The sequence below is a fragment of the Schistocerca gregaria genome, chromosome X (genome assembly GCF_023897955.1).
Source record: "Schistocerca gregaria isolate iqSchGreg1 chromosome X, iqSchGreg1.2, whole genome shotgun sequence".
Classification (NCBI taxonomy): Eukaryota; Metazoa; Arthropoda; class Insecta; order Orthoptera; family Acrididae; genus Schistocerca; species Schistocerca gregaria.
The window spans coordinates 742,216,517-742,237,705 of NC_064931.1; the positions used below are offsets into that span (position 1 = coordinate 742,216,517).

General features: G+C 44.3%; 1 protein-coding gene across 1 annotated transcript in view; it reads left to right on the forward strand.

The window, feature by feature from the left end:
- LOC126298964 (uncharacterized) overlaps positions 1–21,189 on the forward strand; it is a 1,082,841-nt gene that overhangs the window by 1,027,877 nt on the left and 33,775 nt on the right. The window lies entirely within an intron of this gene.

The following is a 21,189-nucleotide window of genomic DNA, read 5'->3' on the forward strand; positions in this document are numbered from 1 at the left end:
AACGGCAGAAGATCGACTCATGATGCTGGTAACACTAGCAGCTAACACTAAAATTAAATATATTGCGCACAAATACGTAAAAGGATCCTTTATTGTTTGATTACACAATCGAAGATTAATCACTGAAACCAGTACGAACCATAAGATATCTCCTAGTATACGTCCAAAGGGGGCGTAAACTGGAAGAACCACACAAAGCAATCTGTAGGAAAAGTAAATGCCAGACTGAAAGTGATTGGAATAATGAACATGATCTGTAGTTCGCTCTCGATGGAGGTACCTTACAAAATCGTCTTTATACCTATTCTTGAGTGTAACTAATCCTTACCACGTAGGATTAATATATGAGGCAGAAGAGATCCAAAGAAGAGCTGCACGTTTGGTACTGAGCTCGTTTAGCAAGCACGAGCGCATCACAGCGGCGCTCCTCAGACCTTGGTGTTTTACGTCTCAAAGAGGTTTACTTTACTACCGTCCAATAGGAGACGGTCAACGCATTCCTTCCTCACGCAAACATCTCACAAAATGAAAGTAACGGGAGAGTCAAAGATATTCGAACTCCTACGGAATCTTTCCGACAGCCGTTCTTCGTTGATTACATGCTCATTGAAATTCAAAGCTCCAGTTGGCAATGATACAGAAATTTCACTCTGTTAACGCGATTCGACTTATTCTTTCGAAATGCCACAGACTGTAAGGTAACTTTGGTAGTATCGATGTAAAAGTACGAGGGCGCGCTGAAAAGTAATGCCTCCGAATTTTTTATTCTCCTGTCAATATCGGCTGAGGTATTACACGTCTTTCATATTACTCGGTCGACTTTCCCGCTTCGTTGACTCAAGTTGCAGTCATCTGCCGCTAGGGGGCTCTGAACTGTAGTGTGTAACATGGTGGTGTGTAACGTACCTACACTGTGATAAATGTCACGGCGTATCTCCTAATATCGTGTCGGACCTCCTTTTTCCCGGCGCAGAGCAGCAGCTCCACGTGGCATCGACTCAACAAGTCGTTTGAAGTTCCCTGCAGAAATAATGAGCCATGCTGCCTCTATATCCCTCCATAATTACGAATGTGTTGCCAGTACAGGATTTCGTGCACGAACTGACCTCTCGATTACGTCCGATAAATCTTTGCTGGGATTCATGTTGGGTGATCTAGGTGGCCAAATCATTCACTCGAACTGTACAGAGTGTTTCTCAAAGTAACAGTGAATAAATTTGGACTAGTGACATGGCGCATTTCTTTCCATAAAAATTTCATCGTTGTTTGGGAACGTGAAGGCCATGAATGGCTACAAATGGCTTCCAAGTAGCCAGTATAACAATTTACTGTCACTAATCGGTTCAGTTGGTCCAGAGGACCCAGTCCATTCCATGTATTCACCGCCCCCACCATTATAGAGCCACCGGCACCTTGCACAGCGCCTTGTTGACAACTACGCTACTCAATCCCTACCATCAGCTGTTACCAACTGAAATCTGGACTCATCTGATCAGACCACGGTTTTCCAGTCTTCTAAGATCCACTGATATGGTCACGAGCCCAGGAGAGTTACTGCAGGCGATGTCATGCAAAGACATTCGCCTCGGTTGCCTGCTGCGAAAGCCCATTAACGCCAAATTTTTTGCAAGGAATCTTACTATGACCAACGCATAGGAAAGTATAATTATTCCTATTGATGTTTGTGTGATTAAAATTGATGTCAGCGGTTATTTCACGCATTGGCAACTCTCCGCAAACGCCGCTTCTTCCAGTCGTTAAGTAAAGTCGTCGGCCACTGCGCTGTCCGTGGTGAGAGGCAGTGCGTGAAACGCGTTCTCGACACACTCTTGACACTGTGGATCTCGGAATACTGAATTCTCTAACGATTTCCGAAATGGAAAGTCCCATGTGTCTAGCTCCAACTACTATTCCGCGTTCAAAATGCCCGTCATGCGGCCATAATAACGTCGGAAAACTTTTCATATTAATCACCTGAACATAAATGACCTGAACATAAATGATAGCTTCGTCAATCCACTGTCGTTTTAAACCTTGTCTATGCGATACTACCGCCATCTGTATATGTACATATCGCTATCTCATTTGTCACCTCAGTGCATTTCGGCATGTGAAAAACACCATGCTATAATCAAGTTTCTAACCGCAAAAAAGTGCCCCCAGTCCAGATCCACAGAAGGATGGAACCTGTGTACGGTGATGATTGTATTGAGATCGGTAATGTGCGACGTTAGGTTGTCTGAGTTCAGAGGAGAATCGCGGTGTAACCACGACTTCGCAGTAGAGCTCGTAGTGGATGACAACGTACGGCAAACGGAAGAAGATGCTGTGATATGCAAAGGCGACACCTACAACGTGCTGACATGAGGAAAGTTTCCAACCGATTTCTCATACACGAACACTAGTTGACCGGCGTTATCTGGTGAAACGCTGTTGTGATGCCTCGTATAAGCAGGAGAAATGCGTACCATCACGTTTCCGACTTTGATAAAGGTAGGGTTGTAGCCTATCGCGATTGCGGTTTATCGTATCGCCACATTGCTGCTCACGTTAGTCGAGATCCAGTGACTGTTAACAGAATATGGAATCGGTGGATTCAGGTGGGTAATACGGAACGCCGTGCTGGATCCCAACGGCCTCGTATCACTAGCAGTCGAGTTGAGAGGCATCTTATCCACATGGCTGTAACGGATCGTGCAGCTACGTCTCGATTCTTGAGTCAACAGATGGGGACGTTTGCAGGACAACAACCATCTGTACGAACAGTTTGACGATGTTTGCAGCAGCATGGACTATCAGCTCGGAGACCATGGCTGCCGTTACCCTTGACGCTGCATCACAGACAGGAGCGCCTGCGATAGTGTACTCAACGACGAACCTGGGTGCACGAATGGCAAAACGTCATTTTTTCGGATGAATCCAGGTCCTGTTTACAGCATCATGATGGTCTCATCCGAGTTTGGCGACATCGCAGTGAACGCACATTGGAAACGTGTATTCGTCATCGCCATACTGGCGTATCACCCGGCGTGATGGTATGGGGTGCCATTGGCTTCACGTCTCTGTCACCTTTTGTTCGCATTGACGGCAATTTAAACCGTGGACGTTACCTTTCAGATGTGTTACGACCCGTGGCTATACCCTTCATTCGATCCCTGCGAAACCCTACATTTCAGCAGGATAATGCACGACCACATGTTGTAGGCCCTGTACGGACCTTTCTGGAAACAGAAAATGTTCGACTGTTGCCCTGGCCAGCACATTCTCCAGATCTCTCACCAATTGAAAACGTCTGGTCAATGGTGGTCGAGCAACTGGCTCCTCACAATACGCCAGTCACTACTCTTGATGAACTGTGGTATCGTGTTGAAGCTGCATGGGCAGCTGTACTCATACACGCCATCAAAGCTCTATGACTCAATGCCCAGGGGTATCAAGGCCGTTATTATGGCCAGAGGTGGTTGTTCTGGGTACTGATTTCTCAGGATCTATGCACCCAAATTGCGTGAAAATGTAATCACATGTCAGTTCTAGTATAATATATTTGTCCAATGAATACCCGTTTATCATCTGCATTTCTCCTTGGTGTAGCAATTTTAATGTCCAATAGTGTACTAAGGAAACTGCCTAAATTAAGCTTATCCATCCTCTTTTTCGAACACTGCTGCACTGTGTGGGATCCTTACCAGACCAGATTGACGGAGTCCATCGAGAAAGTCTAAAGAAGGAATACACGTTTTGTATTATCACGAAATAGGGGAGATACAGGATTTAAGGTCGACATCATTAAAACAAATGCGTTTTTCATTGCGATGGAATCTTCTAACGAAATTTCAGTCACCAACTTTCTCCTCAGAATGCGAAAATAGTTTGTTGACGCCAACTTACATAGGGAGAAACGATCACCATAATAAAATAAGGGAAATCAGAGCTCGCACGGAAAGATATAGGTGTTCGGCCGGCCTTTGTGGCCGTGCGGTTCTAGGCGCTACAGTCTGGAACCGAGCGTCCGCTACGGTCTCAGGTTCGAATCCTGCCTCGGGCATGGATGTTTGTGATGTCCTTAGGTTAGTTAGGTTTAATTAGTTCTAAGTTCTAGGCGTGATGACCTCAGAAGTTAAGTCGCATAGTGCTCAGAGCCATTTGAACCATTTTATAGGTGTTCGTTTCTTCCGCATGCTGTACGAGATTGGAACAACAGAATTATTGCGACGGTGGTTCGATGAACCCTCTGTCAGGCACTTAAATCTGATTTTCAGTGTACCCATGTAGATGTAGATGTAGATACCCCAAAAAATTAGCCAACTTCATTCGCGGTGTGCCCATTAGCATGTTGAAACACGATAGCTTCTTTCCGTCGTTCTGTTATGTTTCCACGTAGCCTCCACCTTAATGTGCTGACTCCAAACAACCGCCTGGCACGGAAGCACCACCAAGCTGCCAAGACTGTGGCGAGTTACATGGCCGATTGACACCAGTTCTGCACCATCTACAGAACTCAAAACCGACTTACGTGCTATTTTAAGAGGTGACTAATATTTTACCAGGTAATCTCATGATTCCCTAGTGTGGTCATAATAACCTCAACAGAGCCAACGAAGAAAGGACGCTTAAAGGAAGCTTTACTCAATTGAAACTATACGGTTGCAGAGACCTTTTCAAGTCTCAATCATCTGTGATGTATATATGCAGACTGAAGCGACGAATGAAATTTTTTTACCAAAGCCAGGATTCTCACATGGGTCTTCTGCACAGTAGGCGGATGCTAACCACTATGCCACACTGGACAGTTGCACAGCCCACTCTTGCACAACTCCCTCCTCAAGCCAAATTCCCATTCACTTCTAGAGACGTTTTGGCTTGAAAAGGTCTCTAGAATGATAGTTTCATTTAATTAAAACACCTATCCATGGCGTTTCATTTGACGCTGAGATGCTTCTTCCAATACACCTGGCGAGCGTCTGTAAGGGAGGCGTGTTACGGCATTCCGTACGGTTGGGCAATATCACTGTGTCGGGGTGGCGAGGCGGTTAGCGCATCTGCCAAGTAAGTTCGAATCCTGGCCTTGGTACAAACTTTCATTCGTCGCTTCAATCTGCATATATGCATCTTAAAGGAAGGAAGGGGAATAAAATTGCACGGACATAGTCTACATCTACATGGTTACTCTGCAATTCACACTTAAGTGCCTGGCAGAGGGTTAATCGAAATATTTTCATACTACTTCTTTACCATTCAACTCTCGAATGGCGCCTGGGAAAAGGAACACCTAAATCTTTCCGTTCGAGCTCTGATTTCTCTTATTTTATTTTGATGATCATTTCCCCCTAAGTAGGTGATTGTCAGAAAAATATTTTCGCATTCGGAAGAGAAAGTTGGTGACTGAACTTTCGTAAATAGATCTCGCCTTTGTTTCAGTGACTGCCACCCCACCACGCGTATCATACCAGTGACACTCTCACCCTGTTGCGTGATAACATGAAATGAGCTGCCCTTCTTTGCTCTTTTTCGACGTCCTACGTGGTAAGGATCCCATACCGCGCAGCAAAATAGTTCAAATGGCTCTGAGTACTATGGGACTTCACTGCTGTCGTCATCAGTCCTCTAGAACTTTGAACTACTTAAACCTAACTAATCTAAGGACATCTCACACATCCATGCCCGAGGCAGGATTCGAACCTGCTACCGTAGCAGTCGCGCGGTTCCAGAATGTAGCGCTTAGAACCGTTCGGCCACCCCGGCCGGCTACCGCGCAGCAATATTCCAGCAGAGGATGGACAAGTGTACTGTAGGCTGTCTCTTTAGTGGGTTTGTCGCATCTTCTAGGTGTTCTGCCAACAAAGCGCAGTCTTTGTTTCGCCTTCCCCACAATATTATCTATGTGGTCATTCCAATTTAAGTTGCTCGTAATTGTAATTCCTAGGTATTTAGTCGAATTGACAGCCCTTAGATTTGTGCGATTTATCGTATACCCTGAATTTATCTGATTTGTTTTAGTACCCATGTGGATGACCTCGCACTTTTCTTTGTTTGGTGCTAATTGCCACTTTTTTCGCACCATACAGAAATTCTCTCTAGATCATTTTGCAATTGGAGTTGATCGTCTGATGACTTTAGTAGACGGTAAATTACAGCGTCCAATGCAAACAGTCTAAGGGGGCTGCTCAGATTATCACCTAGATCATTTCGATAAATCAGGAACAGCAGAGGGCCTATGACACTACCTAGCGGAATGCCAGGTATCACTTCTGTTCTACTCGATGATTTAAGGTCTATCACTACAAACTGTGACCTCTCTAAGAGGGACTCACAATTCCAGTCACACAACTGAGACGATACTCTATATGCACGCAATTTGATTAATAGTCGCTTGTGAGGAATGGTATCAAAAGCCTCCTGGAATCTAGGAATATGGAATCGATCTGAGATCCCTTGTTGACAGCACTCATTACTTCTCGGGAATAAAGTGCTCTGTTACACAAGAATGATATTTTCTGAATCCGTGTTGGTTATGTATCAATAAGTCATTTCCTTCAAGGTGATTCATAATGTTGGAGTACAGTATATGCTCCAAAATCCTACTGCAAATTGAGTTCCCCACTATGTAATTCAAGAATGATCTATTGCTGGAGATGTCCTTTCTTATGACATCTGAAGCTAAAGGAAGAAATGAATGTAGCGTTTTAAATATTCTTTGTGGAATTTAGCTTAAGCTTGAAATATTGAGTTTGAAGGAGAGTTAAGACATTTCCCGAAATCGAGTCACTGAGCAACAGCACATTGGAAACAAGGTAACACGTACGGCTCGCCAACTGGTCCACCCATATACGGAAACTGTAACGGCGAACACCAAGATACCAGTTCGTCATCAGACATCCCGATATAGCTCTCTCCTGTTTTCTCCGGACTGCTCCGGGCGATTTCTAGAATCCTTCTCAGTGCAACGCTACGGGTGATTCATTTCCCGATACTTGTCAAATCTTTGCGAATACTTCCTCTCTAATGACCTCGCCGTCGACTGAACGTTCACTGTGACATCGAGAAACTTTTGCGGGCCGTAAGACTTGGTGAGGGGGGGGGGTGAGACTTCTTTTTCTTCTTTACAAGCAGAAGGATCAGCGGCATCGTTGGCTATCGATTAGCGAGTTGGCGGTGTAGTGGACCGCCAGACAGCGGGACCGGCCCTCCGGAAAGCAAAACAAAGGGCCGCGGGCTCAGTCCGCCAAAATGGCAACAGAGCCCACCTTCAGATCAGGCTGGCCGGATGCTGAAGAATTCTGCTTCACTTCAGGCAATGCCCATTGTGGGGTAGCGATGTGCGAACGAGGAGAACACACTTTCATGTAGCTCAATTTCCGCAGAGTAACGGAATTGTCACAAGAGCGTGAATTTCTACCTCATACGTAACCACTCCCTCACCATTCTCTCTCTCTCTCTCTCTCTCTCTCTCTCTCTCTCACTCTCTCACACCCACACACACACACGCAACCCGATCCATTAAATAATACAATTATCCGTTAAATTCTTTTAACCTGGGATGAAGTCAGTAATCTAACAAATTTAAAATACATTCGTTAATATGAATGGAGGATTGACGACACAAATCATACCATCAATTTACTATATTAAAATGGAAATCAATTTTTAAAAAAATAATCACTTTCCCTACTTATGTGTTCTTATGCTGTGAAATTGTGTAGGAGTTTATATAATTTTATGTGCTCTGTCGCTAAAAGTATTTGAATGTTTGGTAGTGAACCACTACCAGTGGTGACCAGACGCTGAATTAGTTCCGAAGTTTCTTGATATCTTTTGTCTTAGTCCAAGGAAATGTGGTTAAAATGTTCTTCATTGCCGGCTGGGCTGACCGAGCGGTTCTAGGCGCTACAGTCTGGAACCGCGCGACCGCTACGGTTGCAGGTTCGAATCCTGCCTCGGGCATTGATGTGTGTGGTGTCGTTAGGTTAGTTAGGTTTAAGTAGTTCTAAGTTCTAGGGGACTGATGACCTCAGAAGTTAAGTCCCATAGTGTTCACAGCCATTTGAACCATTCTTCCTCATTCCCGAATTCAAATGAGTCTGTAGAGATGTTACCGGAATCTCCCGTGATTGAAGCGAAGTCATGCCATTGTCACTATAAAATTTCTGCAGTATCTGCCAAGGACGTGATGGAAGTCTTATATAGATTAGAAAGCTCCAGAACTGTTCCTATAAAACGGTATACTATTTGATTTTTGTTGTTTTCCACACATCATAGCGTTTTAACAGCATCTGTTCTGACCGTAAATCTGATAAAATAATGATTGTTTCGTCACGAAATTCTTTGCACGTTTAAGTCCCTCTATGATAGCTGTATGTTATGCAATGGGTACGGACACTACTTCAGGGAGTTGAAATTTGCACCCTCTATTGGTTTTGATTTCTGCGAATGCACTTCCTGCTCCATCTTTTTGTTAAGACCCCTGTCTGTTAACTTTCGTTGAGGAAGACCATGCTGCTAAATTGTCAGCAAAAACTTTCTCATATATTGTATCTTGGATGAATCGAAGGTGCGTCTTAATGTTCTGCAGGACTGGCTAACAATTAGAGCAGAAGTCGTAAGAGAATGGACTAATTCATCACGGGAGTTCCATGTTGTTGACAGATCACTAAAGGAAAAAACTGAGCACACACTATAGCCTGAAAGCTGTTAGTTGAGACTGAAGTCCGAAAAATTCAGAAAATGTTACAATCCGAATCACGCTTACCTCATCATTACGTAACATTGAGGCAGCTCGAGTTGCCTTTTCGACAAAAGATAAAATACACTCAATTAAAATTTAGTTTACCGAAATGTGTACGCAATAGGAAAAGGTTTGTCCTGTCAGCAGAGTAGGTACTAATCTGGCAGAGGGCAGTTTCTGTACAGATGCAGCTTACTGCCACTTTATCCTGTCTGTGTGACAAAGGATGGACATCTACATCTACTTCTACATGGTTACTCTGCAATTCACACTTAAGTGCCTGTCAGAGAGCAGGTTTCATCTATTGACTGTATGTCAGTTCGAACCACTCTTCCTCAATAGTAACGTAACATATCACATGGGGATTAAGCAATGTTTTTTAATGTCTTCTCTACAAACATCCTTGACTACCGCGTCTCCTTGCTCGTTTCTCTAGCCCCCAATTTGCGTGGTACCTAGAAAAAAGCTACAACTTTCTCCTGGGTCCGCAAAAGGAGGAGGGAGTCGTATAACATTTCAATAGCTTTCTATGCTTGGAACTTATGTCACTTTGGTTAGAGAGTACTGAGGAGATCCGAGCAGACGAGAAAATTTCTCCCTCGATTATGCTGTAACGACTTTTGAGGTACCAACTGCAGGCTTTTTCCAAAGGAATATATAAATAGCCACACCGTCCAGACGTTGTATAACTGTGTTACAAACGATTCAGCCTTCTTTTGACGTATAGCGATATGGCGTAACCTATGGGATGACTTAACTAATTTGCAGTTCGGTATTTATTTGTCTCACATGCAACGTATAGTTAATTTTTCTGGGAAACGATACTAAATCTAATTAAATTAAAAATTAAAAACAAAACTTTTGCTCACCGTTGTCAAAGATCTAGATGTAGTACTCTTCGTAAATTTAGCAACGGTTGTTTATTCTGCGCTTTGTGTAAACATATTTTCCGAACGGTTGTCTGATCACAGAGAGGAACAGAGAGCGAACTATTTCTATACTCTGACAAAAGAGAATATATGCATGATGCCAATCTGGACGAAACGTCAGTGTCCAGTAAAAAGATTAATTGGAAAATTTAGTTTGAATTGATAGCAGAGACTTAATTTACTTTTGCATCACAGCACGCCGAAACGATACAAATCGTCAATGTAAATCCAATGTTATGGCACCGCAGGCAAGATATTTACATCATATTTATCTCAAACTATGAATATCCGGTATAACTATAGAGAACAGCGATTTAATACTTCCACGCTCGCGTGACTGCTCATACGAGTAAACTACATGCTCCCCTATAACTTAGAACTACTTAAACCTAACTAACCTAAGGACAACACACACATCCATGCCCGAGGCAGGATCCGAACCTGCGATCGTAGCGGTCGCGCGGCTCCAGACTGTTGCGCCTAGAACCTCTCGGCCACTCCGGCCGGCGAGTAGTAACATTTCATTTAGTTTGCCATTGATAATTATTGGTGCAATTAATTCGAATCCGTGAATATTGACTCTGGGTATTGCGCCATTTTATCCTAATGCATCAATAGGACGCGTGTGCCGCTATTTTTGTTTGACGGAGCCTCACATTCTTAAACTAAAGATAAACCTCCTACATAACTGGGAAAATTCTCATCCGTCATAACAATAATCTTTACTGTCACGTTGTCAAGTAGAAGAGGCTTTATGTCAAAATGAATGGTTTCCTTAACGGTAAACCTGCATGAATGTTACTGTATGACTGAGCTGTAACGATGATGCATCCTTTCCAGTGACATAGTGATGTTAAATCTTCTTCCTCCCTCCAATGTAGCGTTCTCTTCATCTTTCCATTCCACTTCCTGTGGCTTACCCCTGTCTTATATGATAGTTATTCGTGATCAGTCCATCGCTTAACATAGAGTTTGGCTCTTCTTTGGTTCAAATGGCCCTGAGCACTATGGGACTTAACATCTATGGTCATCAGTCCCTATAACTTAGAAGTAATTAAACCTAACTAACCTAAGGACATCACACAACACCCAGTCATCACGAGGAAGGGTTTTCTTTGAATATAGGAAATGTTTTATCACACAAAACATTGCACCACATGCTCATGTAAGTACCAAGCGTCTCTAGTATTCAATAACACAATTTATAAGTGTCTCTTATTCTCGGGGTAACACTGATAATCCAAAATGGCATTTGTAAGTTCATATAAGGGACTTGGGAACACCCGCAAGAGACCATTGGAGGAACTTATTGGCTGTTTCTTGATATGTGTAATTCCTGAATGGTCATGATGAGATCGTCAACTCCCTGGCGTCTTGCTGAAGCGCTCCAGAAAACTGGTTTTAGCTGATTATTTCGTAAGGCCCTTTCTTAAGCACAGTTATATCGCCAGGTGGTCTGTATAGGATTCTCCTACAAATTTCCTACCATCGATGACTCATCCCTCTTCAGCGGTTTTCTGCTTCTGTTCTGATAATTATGGCATCTGTAGACGGACACTATACCCATATTATCCGACAGAGTTTATTTTTATCAGAAGTCTGGCTAACCGTAGTATTTTTAGTGTTTCGTTACAAATTTATCTGCCACAAGTGAAAGGAAGATTATTAAGTACCATTAGTTACCAGTTTCCCGCCGGAGACGGCTGTTGGCACTCGTCAGGCCTGCAGTGTCACGTGCCGTGACGTACGCGCTACAGCCTGTCTTTCTCGTGGGCCTCGGTCCGGCACCAGGCTGACGCGGATGTACTCCTTCTGCTGACTACAGTCAACTACATCGGTGAACTGTGGAGACCTCTCGCCGCACGTTTAGCGCAATTCTGCGGTATGACCACACAGACTCCTTGCTCAAATTCCGTCAGTTGCACAAAGGGTTTACGTACACACTGTCCCGGCATGCTAACAATGTTTCAGACGCAGACGGAACTCCGCATGTGTCGGCATGGTTGCTGCTGCTGGCTCTGGAGGAGGACGACTGCTGCGAAACTTGCAACATTCCACGGTTGATAACGCTGTTTCTCGTTTGCCCGCAGCGCTGCGCGTTTGATCATCGAATTAACTGCCCTCTTGTAGTGTCCGGTGCAAACATGGCATGCCTCAGTCGCTTGCATCAAGTGTTCTTTTTTTTTCATTTTCGAGTAGCATATTTCTCTACTGTTCCACTGTAAAACAGCCCGCGGGAAGAGCAAATATTTAAACCTTTCTGAGCAAGCTCAGATTTCTGTTATTTTATTACAATATTATTTCTCCCTATTTAGGAGGCAGCAACAAAATATTTTCGCATTTGTATTTAGAGTATTGGCGTAGTTACGGTGTCAGCAACGAAATACGAACTGCTCTAGCTGCACACCGTGTCGGATATTCATTTACGATATATGAGAGGTAACGGCTATTCCCAGGTGAAGTGTTTGTTACAACAGGGTTACGAAATTCGGAACTGTGGGTCGTCCAAATATTATTCCTGTCTGTCTGTAAGTCTCTCTTCTTATCGCTGGAATGTCAGGATATTAGACATATTTCGTGGAATGATTACAAGGGAAAATTTAGATAAATTTAGGTGTCTACTGAAATGTACATTTAATGTTTCAATTCTCACGCTATCCGTGATCGGAACTGGAAAAGGAATATGATTTCGTTACACAGAACCTTATTCTACAAATTACTTTTAGCAGTGAAACGTACGATAGTCGTAAAGGTAACACCTTACGCCTGCTGGTGTCAAACAGGACCGAACTTTTCGAAGGAAGTAAGGGAGATTAGCGTTTAACGTTCCGTCGACATCGAGGTCATTAGAGACGTAGCGCAAGCTCGGGTGAGGGAAGGATGGGGAAGGAAATCGGCCGTGCCCTTTCAAAGGAACCATCCGGCCTTTGCCTGAAACGATTTATGGAAATGACGGAAAACCGAAATCATGATGGCCGGAGACGGGATTGAACCGTCGTCCTCCCGAATGCGAGTCCAGCGTGCTAACCACTGCGCCACCTCGCTCGGTCTGAAAGTTCAACAAGCAATCTGCAAATGACATAATCTTCACAGGCTTTCTGTTGATGACATATTTTGCATATCTCTATACCAAGCAGCAAAATATTTACAAGGTTCTCATCACCCGCACGTTGATATTCATCGTACAAAGTCAGTTTAAAATGTTGTTGAATAAATGAAATATCGTATGGCTAGGGCCTCCCGTCGGCTAGACCGGTCGCCTGGTGCAAGTTTTTTTCGTTGACGTCACTTCGGTGACTCGCGTGTCAATGGGAATGACACGACAATGAAGACGACACAAATACCCAGTCCCTGAGCGGAGAAAATCTCCGACTCATCCGGGAATCGAACCTGGGCCCTTAGCATAGCATTCTGACGCGCTGACCACTCAGTTACCGAGGCGGACCAAAATGTTGTTATAACGACGTGATTCATGAACATTCATCTCACTTTAAAAGAAATTACAAATTACTTCAAAGATTTTAACGAAACCTTGATATATACATTGAAAACTTTGGTATTCGAGGCATCTCTAGCCAGACATTTCAGCAATGGAAAGATGATACAGCTATATGTTTCGACAATTCAGAATATTCATTCGAGTCGTACCCTGGTAAGAAGCTGCACAGGCTTAACACCTATCAAGTGGTGCTATTTAGGCGATCTTTGGGTCAGTTATGACGATACGAAAACATAAGGACAACTCAGCACGCACTCACCGTGCGCAGAAAAATCGTCGACCACGGTGGGAAACGAACCCAGGCCTCTTCAATTACCAATCTGCAACGGTGACCTACAACTACCGAGGCGGACCCAACGAAGCCTAGAAGCGACACACTACTTAGATTATAGGACTGGAACACTTCCTCGATCATGCGCGGCGCAGGCGCCTTATAACAGCTACCGATATCTACACTATGTGATCAAAAGTATCCGGACACCTGGCTGAAAATGTCTTCCAAGTCCGTGGCGCCCTCCATCGGTAATGCTGGAATTCAATATTGTGTTGGCCCACCCTTAGCCTTGATGGCAGTTTCCACTCTCGCGGCCATACATTCAATCAGCTGGAAGGTTTCCTGGGGAATGACAGCCCATTCTTCAAGGAGTGCTGCACTGAGGAGAGGTATCGTTGTCGGTCGGTTAGGCCTAGCACGAAGTCGGCGTTCCAAAACATCCCAAAGGTGTTCTATAGCATTCAGGTCAGGGCTCTGCGCAGGCCAGTCCATTACAGGGATGTTATGGTCGTATAACCACTCCGCCACAGGCCGTGCATTATGAACAGGTGCTAGATCGTGTTGAAAGATGCAATCCCCATCACCGAATTGCTCTTCAACAGTGGGCTGCTAGAAGGCGGTTAAAACTTCAATGTAGGCTGCGTTGTGACAGTGCCACGCAAAACAAGGGGTGCCATTCTACTGTTGGCACTAAACACGCCGGCAGATGACGTTCACTGAGCATTCGCGATACCCACACCCTTCCATCGGATCGCTACATTGTGTACTATGACTCGTCACTCGACACAACGTTTTTCCACTGTTCAGTCTGTAACCTCCGTGACACAGTACGCGTTAAAGCCTGTGCTATGGTAAGTGAGTGGGATTCACCTTATGAGAAAGGATTTTCGCATAGATATCGACCGCGTGTACCTGAATGGTGGCAAATCAGACTTACATCCGCTCTGTAATAACAATGATCTGTCAAGTAAGTTCGAAATGCCATTACACGTCAGGATGGATCAAAAGGAAACCGGAAGATGCTACCAAAGTGACATTAATACGGTCGTCAGCCTCATTAGGCATTAACTGAGTTTCTTCCCTCTACAAGTTGGTATATATTCATGCAAAACAACAAGTTGAAACACTGCATAATATAGTAGAATTTTAGAACCAGAGAATCTATTGAACTGATAGTTTCACGTTCTGTACTGATATGGAAAACCATGAATACATAACACTACACTATAATGCTTACTACAAAACTTTATATTGTCTATTAATCTGATTAAAATCGGGCATAGGCTACCCTAGAAATTGTACTTTCACGTCACACACAAAATGTCAATTTTGATAGACACTGATAAATTTTGACTTTAATATTGACTTTAACTTTGGCTGGTCAAACCAATTTAGAACACTTCAGAATTCAAATGGATGAAGAGGTGACACCGAAACTGTTATGATCGCTGTACTTCAAAAAAATGATTACTGAATTAATATTCATTCAAGATTTCCAGTATATAAGTTATTACATTTTTCATCTTATTTACAGCTCATTTAAATGCCTTTAAATCTGTCTCGAAATAATAAACTTCATTACTACATCAATACTATGGTTATCTTTCGACTTCGTTAGACATTCGTTATTCATTTACTGGTTCATTAACAAGACATATATTTAAACACCATTCTAATATAGCTAGTTCTGCAATAATTGTTATTAACACACTTTTAAATTTTCATTTTGGGACACTCGGATTCCACAACGTTTGGCAAGGGCCCTGTCTAGGTTAGTTATGAGGATAATTAAACGATGGAAAAGTTCTGGTAAAATTTAGGTTATTATTGCACTAACAAACACAGTACACTCTCTGATTCATACGAATACAGTACTAAAAGTTTCAGCCTGCTATTATCGATGCGGCGGTTGGCGCGCGGCAAGGTGGTGAGGCACAGAGCACACATACAACCACAGCTATGGCTCTTGACGTATCAGCACTTTAATTCTTCTAAGGGTCGCCAACTACTACTAAGCCCGTTGTGCCGTGCAGTGCCCGCGTGCATTATCCCGCGCTCGCCTGCCATCCACCTTTTACCGTTCCGTGACAGATCGGGTATTCACCCGAGATTTTGCATTCTGCATGCCCTAACACATTGCCTACGTATGGACCATACGCACAGTTACAATTTTAAACATCTTACAACAGTTTCAATATCTGTTACATTTCAGTTCTATTATAATATTACTTGACATTTGACATATACATTAATATTCACATTGAAACTTATTTACAGTTTTTGTAACATAATGGCATGAAACAAAAAAGAAATGAAATCAGAACATCAATTACACAAGTTTATCGAAATATCTGATGGAAAGAATTACTTATATGTACAATAGTACAGAGTCGTCGTTGTTAAAAGTCGTCCAATGTTCACGCTCCTTACACCAAGCGAGGCGTCGTGTGGCATTTATCAAATGGTTAAAATGGCTCTGAGTACTGTGGGACTTACCTACTGTGGTCATCAGTCCCCTAGAACTTAGAACTACTTAAACCTAACTAACCTAAGGACATCACACACGTCCATGCCCGAGGCAGGATTCGAACCTGCGATCGTAGCGCGGTTCCAGACTGTAGTGCCTAGAACGGCTCGGCCACCCTGGCCGGCTGGCATTTATCGGCGTGATGTGTGGCGTATGAGCAGCCAATCGACCACGAAATCCTAGTTTTCTCACCTCCAGTTTAACTGTGTTAGTACTTGCAGTGGATCCTGATGCAGTTTGGAATTCCTGTGTGATGGTCTGGATAGATATCTGCCTATTACACGTTACGACCCTCTTCAACTGTCGGCGGTCTTTGTCAGTCAACAGACGAGGTTGGTCTGTAAGCGCAGAAGCTTCCTAAAAATATGGGAGAACTAAAGATCGATGGAAAAAGAGCTAGAGGGCGCCCAAGGACACGGTGGAAAATGGGATTGACAATATCTGTGGAAAGGAGAGGTGTGACCTGGCAGCAAGTGGAGGAAGAAAAGTGGTGGGAAGACCGAGCCAAATGGAGAGAACTCGTCAGCACCCAGACCCGGCAGTAGCTGGAGCGGGATCCGGATACAACAACGGCATGAGAAACTTGTCTGTGGCACCAATCCTAAACACGCGGATCTCCCATTCTACGGCCTTATAGGATGAAACCTCCGCCTATCATTACGGTTCCATAGGAATATTTACCAGTGATGTTTTCTAGAATTTCGCTGCAGCTTTCTATCACTTTGGTATTGTAGTAAGTGGACGATAGCCACATCCGATTACTATAGTCCTATTCGGCTCACATTTTGCATTTATCTTCATTCAGATTATCGTGCATTCCGACTGAATATTCCTTATTAGACATGACTGAGTTCTTCTCAGCAATAAATACGGAAATACTGATGGCGTACCACCTTTATTTTCGGTATGTTTTTCATTCGTAATTGAAAATTTCGCTGCTATTTTTTCTCGTTTCAGCTGACCTTTTCCAGATATTATATATCTGTTCCTGCAATTAACAAGTTCTTTGTTAATCCTATGACACGTCGTCCTAGGGTACGACTTAAATAATGTATATCCAATAAAGTGTCAAAACCGACTGTAATACATTTCCTATGATAACTAACTGAGGGAATTACAAGAGTTTTTTAATCAATTTTTCTCAGCGAAAACCTATAGTATCCTGTGACATAGAATAAATCGCAACCGATTATTTATTTATAAATAACCGAGTCTACATGATCGTTACGCTTTACGCCCCAACTTCTTGCTACTTCTAGATGCTTGTATTACATACTTGACTCCAGTTGTGGCTCATTAAAGCTGTAATAACATTACATTACATTATTAAGTCTCTTCAAGTGCACAGATCTACATTTTTTCTACATTAAAAACTATCTGACTGCCTTTCGCAATCGTCGAAACACCGTAAGTTCAAATGGCTCTGAGCACTATGGGACTTACCTGCTGTGGTCATCAGTCCCCTAGAATTTAGAACTACTTAAACCTAACTAACCTAAGGACATCACACACATCCATGCCCGAGGCAGGATTCGAACCTGCGACCGTAGCAACATCGTAAGTGATGCTAATCATTCCAACCTAAATGAGCCAAATACGATCTCAGGCCTCAGCTATGGGCGATCGTATTTTCTAACCAGCGGCGATTAAAAGAATCCTCCCCTTCTGCCCTTCCTTTAACATTAATATGAGATAGACAGCTCTTTCTACGAGGCGATTCCGTGACGACATTACAAACTTTCACAGATAATGGAGAAGGGTAAAGTATCTATTTGTGGCAAGGTGCCCAGTTCTAGAAATGACTGAGTCGAAATACGTAAGTGAAAATCATTCTTATGCCTCTAATAGTGGAATACATGTACGGTACTGTTGCTGCTAAGATTGTAGGGTAGGCAACTTTCAGAGGTGGTAGTATGGACCAAAACAAGAAAAAAAGAACTATGGTTAACATGCACTCTAAAATGCATACCTCACAAATTACAGCCCCCACCCTTAAGGTATACATTTTAGAGCACATGTTTACTAAAGGTTTTTTCCTTGTTTTGGGCCATACTAACCAACTCTGCAACTTGCCTACACTACAGTTATAGCAACAACAGTACTGGTACATGTATTTCAGTACCACAGGTATAAGAACGATTTTTATAACTTTCGACTCCCTCTTTTCCGGACCACGGTCTCTTACTTCAGATTAATATATTTACACTTCATCAGACAACTACCCTTAATGTAGGCTTTGAACGGTTTATGTTTATAATGCTGTCATTGATGCAATATATTCATACAATAAGACCCCGCAGTATGCAGCTTCTTGGAACAAATTCAATGTAAAATCCAAAGCAGACGGCTTGCTGATATATGCAAAACAATTTTAAACAGTTTTACTCTCTCTGATGCTGAGGGTAAAAACACTAAAGGTTTTGTGGAAATTTAGTAAAAGGATGTTACTGATATCTGTCTTAATTTGTTTTATATCATAAAGATTTGCAGATTTCATCAAACAGTTCTACATGGACGAAAAATGTGTTGCAGTGTATTAGATTCACAGTCATTATAAGATGTTTTTTTTTCTAGTGGATGACTGGTCGGTGTAGTAGTACAGGCCTCTCCCAACTCTGCTTCTTTGTACAGAGCAACCAGGCCTCTGGAGAAGAGGCATTGCCTATGACAGGGGAAAGAGGTATACATACACTGATAATCTCTGGTACATGTCTCTGGATATTTTACCAAACACAGTTTCTTGTAGCAGCTTATAACTGCTCCGTAGCAACTAAGAAAGTTTTCAATGAATTTTAGCCAGTTTAATCTTCATCTGGAAACAGCGACTGCAGTTCATTGCATTCTGATTAAAATTACACGCCCCAGTTTTTTTCAGAACATACGTGCAGAAATACACTCCTGGAAATTGAAATAAGAACACCGTGAATTCATTGTCCCAGGAAGGGGAAACTTTATTGACACATTCCTGGGGTCAGATACATCACATGATCACACTGACAGAACCACAGGCACATAGACACAGGCAACAGAGCATGCACAATGTCGGCACTAGTACAGTGTATATCCACCTTTCGCAGCAATGCAGGCTGCTATTCTCCCATGGAGACGATCGTAGAGATGCTGGATGTAGTCCTGTGGAACGGCTTGCCATGCCATTTCCACCTGGCCCCTCAGTTGGACCAGCGTTCGTACTGGACGTGCAGACCGCGTGAGACGACGCTTCATCCAGTCCCAAACATGCTCAATGGGGGACAGATCTGGAGATCTTGCTGGCCAGGGTAGTTGACTTACACCTTCTAGAGCACGTTGGGTGGCACGAGATACATGCGGACGTGCATTGTCCTGTTGGAACAGCAAGTTCCCTTGCCAGTCTAGGAATGGTAGAACGATGGGTTCGATGACGGTTTGGATGTACCGTGCACTATTCAGTGTCCCCTCGACGATCACCAGAGGTGTACGGCCAGTGTAGCAGATCGCTCCCCACACCATGATGCCGGGTGTTGGCCCTGTGTGCCTCGGTCGTATGCAGTCCTGATTGTGGCGCTCACCTGCACGGCGCCAAACACGCATACGACCATCATTGGCACCAAGGCAGAAGCGACTCTCATCGCTGAAGACGACACGTCTCCATTCGTCCCTCCATTCACGCCTGTCGCGACACCACTGGAGGCGGGCTGCACGATGTTGGGGAGTGAGCGGAAGACGACCTAACGGTGTGCGGGACCGTAGCCCAGCTTCATGGAGACAGTTGCGAATGGTCCTCGCCGATACCCCAGGAGCAACAGTGTCCCTAATTTGCTGGGAAGTGGTGGTGCGGTCCCCTACGGCACTGCGTAGGATCCTACGGTCTTGGGGTGCATCCGTGCGTCGCTGCGGTCCGCTCCCAGGTCGACGGGCACGTGCACCTTCCGCCGACCACTGGCGACAACATCGATGTACTGTGGAGACCTCACGCCCCACGTGTTGAGCAATTCGGCGGTACGTCCACCCGGCCTCCCGCATGCCCACTATACGCCCTCGCTCAAAGTCCGTCAACTGCACATACGGTTCACGTCCACGCTGTCGCGGCATGCTACCGGTGTTAAAGACTGCGATGGAGCTCTGTATGCCACGGCAAACTGGCTGACACTGACGTCGGTGGTGCACAAATGCTGCGTAGCTAGCGCCATTCGACGGCCAACACCGCGGTTCCTGGTGTGTCCGCTGTGCCGTGCGTGTGATCATTGCTTGTACAGCCCTCTTTCAGTGTCCGGAGCAAGTATGGTGGGTCTGACACACCGGTGTCAATGTGTTCTTTTTTCCATTTCCAGGAGTGTACATTCAGTGAGGTTCTGGAAGGTACAGACAGAGATATGGAGCCATGCAGACTAGAGCCACTGCCAGCCATGCTAAATTTCTCGGTTGAGGATCCGTACCACGAACAGCCCGATCGAGGTGGCCACAGAGATTCTCGATTGGAATTCAGTATGGGGAGTTTGGTGGCCAGGGAAGTACAGTAAATTCATCCTGGTGCCCTTCGAATCATGCACGTAAACTGCGAGCTCTGCTACACGTCGCATTGCCCTGCTGGTAGGTGTCACCATGGCGAGGAAAAACTAAGTGCTTGTAGGGGTGGACATGATGCCCAAGGATAGATGCATAATTGTGTTGATCCACTGTGCCTTCCAAACCATCGAGGCCAAGCAGGGAATGCCAAGAAAACATTCACCATACCGTAATGCTCCATCCTCCGGCCTGGACATTTCCGACGTTTGTTGCAGGGTGCTCGTTTTCAGATGTTTCCAACCGTACGAACCAAGAAAAGGTAACTTGTCGACACACACTACACGTACATTTGCGGTACTGGCGTGCAAATTCCAGCGTTCGTCAACAATGAAAGGCAGTCAACATGGGTGCATGAACCAGGCACCTGCTGTGGAGGCCCATACGTAGCAACGTTCGCTGAGGAGACACTGTTCATAGCCACTGGGCGGTCACCTGCTCAACAGTTGCGCTTCTATTCGCCAGTGCACATCTCCGCAGCCGTAGTTCACCTCTGTCGTGTGTATTAGAATGATATATTATTGCATTCAGGTGCTGACGGGTGTTGATATATATCAACAGGGACAGGTGAAAACGTGTGGCCCGACCGGGACTCGAACCCGGGATCGCCTGCTTACATGGCAGACGTTCTATCCATCTGAGTCACCGAGGGCTCAGAGGATAGTACGACTGCAGGGACTACCACGCGCACACCTT